This window comes from Sorex fumeus, unplaced genomic scaffold, assembly GCF_029834395.1.
Source record: "Sorex fumeus unplaced genomic scaffold, SorFum_2.1 ptg000128l, whole genome shotgun sequence".
Classification (NCBI taxonomy): Eukaryota; Metazoa; Chordata; class Mammalia; order Eulipotyphla; family Soricidae; genus Sorex; species Sorex fumeus.
The window spans coordinates 18,509,881-18,516,911 of NW_026606185.1; the positions used below are offsets into that span (position 1 = coordinate 18,509,881).

Genomic DNA, 7,031 nt, shown 5'->3' on the forward strand with positions numbered 1-7,031 from the left:
ATTAGACCCACATAAAAGACAAGTGAAAATAACTTTCACTTTCTATTGTACCTAAAGTCTAAGATTCCTTATCTGTAACTAGGTTTTTCTCATCTGACTGTGTTAACCAAAAATGAATTAAAAAAAAAAAGATTGTTAGTACAATATTCTAAGAAGGAATAGTTTCTAAGATGGATACTGTGAGCCAAGAGTCTAGTGACCTGGAAAAAATCCACATTTAATATTAAATGTAAGATAGAGGATTATATATTTTGTTTAGCTCTAAGCTTAATAACCACTTCATTCATATTTGGTCACATATGATACATAAAAGTTTATTCCAAACTACCAAACCCAAAGGCTGGAGCCATAGCACAGCGGGTAGGATGTTTGCCTTGCATGCGGCCAACCCGAGTTTGATTCCTCTGCCCCTCTTGGAGAGCCCGGCAAGCTACCAAGAGTATCTCGCCTGTACAGCAAAGCCTGGCCATCTCCCTGCAATGTATTCGATATTACAAACTCAGTGAAAACAAGTCTCACAATGGAGACATTACTGGGCCCATTTGAGCAAATCAGTGAACAATGGGGGGGACAGTGCTATACTGCTACCAAACCCTACTCACTGTTTCTAGAGCTAAGACACAACTAATTGATATAAAACTTCTCTCAATCCCACTAGGTGGTTATTCCTTTAGAAACATAAAAGGAATACATTGAGGGACCTTAAAGGTTCATCAAATTTACTGAGGAACATTTACTGTTTACTTGACCATGTGCTATAAACTGGAGTCTATGCCTTCCTGCACCCGACCATTCCATCAAATGTGATATTCCCTACTGTCCTTTATGACAGTATTTTAAAGTAAGTTTTTTGGGGAGTAATTAGGTCATAAGGTTGGAGAAGACTCTACTGCCACTTACACAAAGAACACAGAGAGATGATTCTTATGTGAGAGGACACAGCAAGAAGGCAGTTGTCCTTAACTCAGGGACAGGATCCTCATAAGATCTTGGACTAGTCAGCACCTTGATCTTGGACTTTCCTGCCTTTAGAATGGTGAACAAATTATTACTGTTGTTGATTAGTCACTTTGTCTGTGATCTTTGAGTGTAACAATATGAGTTGAAATCGTCCCTTATTTTATTTTATTCTTTTAAATTTTATTAATTTTTTATTGATTTCATTCTCTATTCTCTCTTTTACAAAATTAGAACAAATCAGTAGCATAAGTTTCTCCCTTTACAGGTCTTGATCTTTGTTTTATTTTGGACAGAATGTCAGTCTCACTCTTGGAACAAAGATCAAAATAACAATGGCTTTGTCAAAATAGAACTGTAAATCCACCACAAGTAAATACATGCAAACAACCAGGAACAAATATGGTACAGGCTCCCCTCCAGGCTTTGGAGGGGAGATCAAGATTTCTTTTCTTTGTGTATGTGTTTGGTGGGGGAGGGGAAGTTAGGCCACACCCAGCAGTACTAGAGTTTTACTCCTGGTTTTATACTCAGGGATCCTTCCCTATGATGCTTCAGGAACCATATGCAGTATCCAGGATCAAACCAGGGTAAACCCAGGACAAAATCAAGGTATATCGCAAGCAAAGCAAGTGCCATACCTCTGTGTTACCTCTCCGGACCCTGGGGAGCTAAGTTTCTTGTTTGTCTCCTTGTTCTCCTCAACATAAGGCTTCCTGCTTGAAGTTTGTAATAATATTCTTCACTTCTACTTCTGTTAATTTTCCAACCAGTGGGAAGAAAGAGAGTGAAAAATTGTTCTTACCTTTCCAGCACACAACTCAGAAGTTGTGTTATTTTGATTGACATTTCACTGGCAAGTATTTAGTTGTATGGCTATATATGGTTGAAGAGGAGTGAGGAAATATAGTTTTAACCTGGATAACTATGAGTTCAGCTCAAATTAGGGCTAAAGAAAGAGAACGAACAGTGGAAAACACCAGAAGCATCACAGATAGGCTTCATTTCCTAGTTTTATCACTATCTTGTGGGACTGATTCTTTCATGGTTAGGTATCACCAACGTAAGGTCCCTTTGCAGCCCAGCTCTGAAGATATCCTACTCCAGAGCTCTTCCCACGTATAGCTTTTGACTATTATAACCAGATCCAACTGCTAATAGCAGAACCCTGAAGTTACTGTCAGATCACTAACTTATGGGCCTGGTTTAATAATGCAAAATATCCTCACATATGCTCTGACATTTCTATCTTGAAATTTAGATATTTCCTGAGATTTATCTTTGGGATAAACGTGTGATAGCTTTGTTGATGGGAATGCAGCCAACCAGACATCTTTTGGCAAGCTTGCTTTGCCAAAGAATTACATCATGAGCTCTTTTAGGACAAAAGAAGAGAGAAAGAAGTCAAAGTCACAAAGTGGCCTTGAAAAGGCTTGTTTGAGTCACTGAACGAAAATGAACAAGCAGTTGTTCAGGAATAAACTGTTCCAGAGAATTCTGCCACTTGAACTCTGCTTAGAGCAGGAGGACAACTGTAAATTTAATATTTGGTTAAAAGGGAATGTTTGCTGTTTCAAAAAGTTCTTTCATAGAGGATATGAGATCACCATTTCCCAAAGTGCTTGGGGCCTTGCCTAATAGTAAACCTTGAACAGTGTCAGAAAAATTAGATGTGACAATACTTGAACCTTTAAACAAAATTAAGTGTAAATGTATAGAAACTTGTATTCCTAGGTCATACTTACTAGGTTACAATTAAAACTGAAACTCTACAAGGTTTTTCTCTGGAAACAAGTGGCTGGTACATCTTTAAGGAATGAGAGTAGCTGGAAAAAATCTTCAAAGTTTTTCATGAGACTATACATAAGGATAAGGATTCTCATATAAAAAATGGGGATGCCTAATATATATTATGTATACAATTTGTATATATACAACTTATGTGTCCTGTATATATTATTATATATTACACATTATGGTGTTCCTATATATAATTATATAATGTATTATAAATAATATAATACTTGTCAAATAGATAAGAAATTGTTATGTAATCAATGGGTATTACCCTCTTTCCTTAGGAAAAAAGAACGAGTGTGTGAATGGTGAAAAGGAAAAAGTCAGCTTTTAAAAAACAATAGAGTCAGCAGCTGGAATGTAACTAAAGCAGAAAATTCACTGAGCATTAATGAGAATTAATTCATATTCAACCTGAAAAAAAAGTGCACATTTAAGAATATTTTGGTGAATGCAATTGGTCTTGCTAATTTCAGTTTGGGACTAACGGTTCTTTTCAATTTGGGTTAAGTGAAGTTTTATCCATTTGGAAAGAAAGGCAGTGATTAGAAATGAAGATAAAAATGTGGCCACGAGACCCAGTTAATAGTTATAATAAAGAACATCTAACTTGATTTAAAACAATGAAATCAAAATGAGGCCTAATGAAAATAGATTGTGTGCTTGTGTTTGCTCTTAACCTATATAAAGACACCGACCATTCTTCTTTATATTCCACTTACCTAGTAGACACTTGGGAAATGAGCTAGGCAGGAATTGATAATTTTAAAATATAATTTTATTGAACGTGGGGATGTGGCCCAGTAGTAGAACACATGCCTCGTCTGTATTCGGGATTGATCCCACATGTCACATAAAATATTCGGGGACTTTTGGTTTGTTTTTAACTGTTTCCTGCATGGTTTGTCTCCTTAGTCATCATCCAGAGTATTCTGAGAAGCTGTTGTAAGATGCAGGTTCTAGAGGCTTAGACTCAAGGCCTGACTTGTCTCTGATGATGTAGAGAGGGACTGTACGTCACAGGCCAGATCTGTACGCTCCTCCTTTGCCACCTGGACAGTTCCCGGAGAGAAATAGGTTTATTTTTTTTTAAAGTAGCAATTCAGCTAAAAAGATATATGAAATATTTTTTAAAATCACCCAATGACACTAAAATCATGTATTTATATTTTATTTGTGATGTTTTTCCTTTCTATCTTTGAAAGTTATGCATACTTGGCTACATTATTCATTCATATAGTAATGAGCAGTATGGATGAAAAAAATTTCCTGCCCTCCAGGAGTTTGCATTGGTAGGAAGAGACAGTGTGTAGATGAATAAATTATCTGCTATGTGGGAAAGTGGGAAGGACAAAGGAGAAAACTAAGCAGGGTAAGGGATAAGGAATGAGTAGTGCTGTTCACTTTATTAGATGGGCATGGTATGGCTAGGGAGAAGGGGACCTCTGAGCCAAAGCAGAAAGTCAGGAGGGAGTTGACCTAAAGGATACCTGTGCATCAAGGGTGCAAGTAAAAGACACTGACACCGACAAAGCGACAAAGCCTTTGTTCTGCTTGCCTTGCAAGTCTGAGGAACTGACACATCCCTTGGAATAATTCAGGTCTTCATGGATCTCTGACCCATCAGGTCACCAGAGGCCCTTATGTCATTTATTTTGCTTTTTTATTCTAATCACTTTGTATGCTCTGTATTCTGCATATTGTTTGTGAGGTGGGGAAGAGTATTGGGGACTCTGCCTAAGGCCTCTCCTGCCTTTTGTGCCATGACCTTTTTTTTTTTTCAGTTTTGTTTAGAGGCCACACCAGGCAGTGCTCAAGGGCTATTCCTGTCTCTCGCATTAGAGTGAATTCTGCAGTGTTCCGGAGATTTTATGTGGTGTTGGGGATTTGAATCAGAGATAGAGCCACCCCAGGCAAGTGCAAGGCAATTGCAAGGCAAGTACCTTACCTCCTGTCCCATCCTGGCCATTGAGCATACCATACCAAGACGGTATACACATGTATATTGTTTGTTACTGTTATAAAGATATACTTTAAGTTATAATTTTTAAAAAATTGTTGAAAGCATGTATGAACACTATTGGTTTTTAGCACCCTTTCCTTCTATAATCACTTCTGTTAACCTTTTAAATTCTTATTTTTTTCAGATAATTCTCTTGCTGTTGATAAGCTTAAACATATGACTATATTTCTAGCCATTTCTAGCCTCAAAATAATACAATCTACTAGATGTAATACTAGATATAGAATTTTACCTTTTTTTATACATATGTCTTTTTATTTTGTGTCTTATAAATATAAAATACCTAAAGTATTAAATGAATAATAGTTATTTAATTCTGCATTTTAATGCGTCTGTTAGTAACATTTCACACTGAAGAATACTTTTCACCTCTGATTTGAACTGCCTATTCTTTATCATTGTGAAAGGTGCTCTTACATTCTCATTTTCATTGACAATTTTAGAAGAATGGATGCTGATGTTGATCAAATTTATTTTTTCAGTATCTATTTTGATTATTATTAATATTTGGTGGTGGGGTGGGCCATAACTGACTATGCCTAGAACTTACTCCTGTGTCTGTGCTCAGGGATCTCTCCTAGTGGTTCTTGGGGCACTATATGCAGTGCTGGGGATGAAACTGGAATCAGCATGCACAAGACAAGTGACTTACTCACTGTACTTATTTGGCCCTGATCAGTATTTTTTAAATTTCAGTTTACTGATATGATATACCAATAGTCAAGAACTTCATTTCAGAAATGGTCTTGGTCACAAAGTTTTGTGAAATGGCAAAGAATTTGTAATATACTGGTACTATATTTAAGACTTTTACATACGTGTAGGTGCCCTAGTTTTGTCTGGAAAGCAGGGATTTGAAAAGCATATTAAATAAGTGGGATTTTTACAGGACCCCAACCCAGTAAATTTAAGACAGAAATAAATTAATGAGAGCCACCACTATGCTGTTTCAGGAGGACCATTTGAAAGGGAGCAGAAGACACAGCACTGAAGCCCATGGCTGTTCCTGCTCTAGTCTGGGTCTGAATCTGCCACTGAGGCACATGGCCCTGCCACACTCTGCTGAAAAACAGCAAAGCGGAACCACACAGTCTTGCTGTCCTGCCCATGGGCCTTGATGATCAGTGTTGAGTCTCTCTACTGATTTGGGCCTGACACATCTGAACACTCAGCTGGGCCCTGCACCCAAGTGGCACTATCAGTCACCCAAATGAGCACTTGGCCCTGGCAACCATTGCAGAAAGAAGCTAGGCAGTGAGTTCCTTCCAGTTTTTAAATGCTCTTTCTTTTTAAAAATAAAAATGTTTATTGGGGAACTAGTACACTGGGTAAGGCACTTGCTTTGTTCACAAGCAACATGGATTTGAGACACCCCCTGTCACCTACTTCCTGTCTCTCCAGCACATATGGTCCCTCCAGGTGTGATTATTGAGCACAAAGCCAAGAGCAAGTCCTGAGCACCTTCAGGTGTGGCCTTCAAAGCAAAAATTAAATTCAATCTTTAAGAGTATTTGTTTTATCTTTTAATGCATAATAGGGGAATATGTACACTTTTAATTTTTCAAAATACTGTACTGCAGTTTAGACAACATTGTTATAATAGTTCCCCCCCCACCCCCCCAAAAAAAAACACGGTAAATACAAGCCATTTCAGTTCCTTCCCTTAACACAGAAGACGTTGTAACCTTTCCCTGAGGAAAAGTTTCCCAGGAAATTTTTTTTAAATTGTTCAGTGGGAGTGAGGTTATGTAAATGGTGAGAAGGTAAATTGGATTTATCCAATCCAATGAATATTTATCGAACATCTCACCTGAACCAGAAACTTGCTAGACTAGGTGATAAAAGTCTAAACTCGGTTAATGAAGGCAAAAATATTTAAGATCTCCTCTTGTCTTTGTACCTTTGTCCTTTCTCCCCATGCTGTACTTTAAAGTCTTTATGAGTACACTGTGACTGAAAGACTGAAGATGTAAAGAGGAAAGGTTGTAAAAAATGATCACTATGAAGAAATGATCACTGACATTTATTATCTTCAAGCTCCTTCTTTCTATTTTGTTGATTTTCGCCTTTCTGTTCTCTCAGCTGAGACTGCTGTTGGGATGAGTGGAGGACAGATACCCTTAAGTTACCCTGGTTGCAGCAGTCACACACCAGGGCATGCTTCTCAAACACTTGCTTCTCACCAAGGCTTCAACTCTTTAGAGGGGTGGGGTTACAGAGATCATCTGGGTGCAGGGAGCATGCGGGCACACAC

The 7,031-nt window shown here is 37.9% G+C and overlaps 1 pseudogene; it reads right to left on the reverse strand.

Annotated features, from left to right (window-relative positions):
- Nucleotides 1–3,639: 3,639 nt before the first annotated feature.
- On the reverse strand, nt 3,640–3,860 carry LOC130045578 (uncharacterized; annotated as a pseudogene).
- Between the last annotated feature and the right edge of the window lie 3,171 nt (nt 3,861–7,031).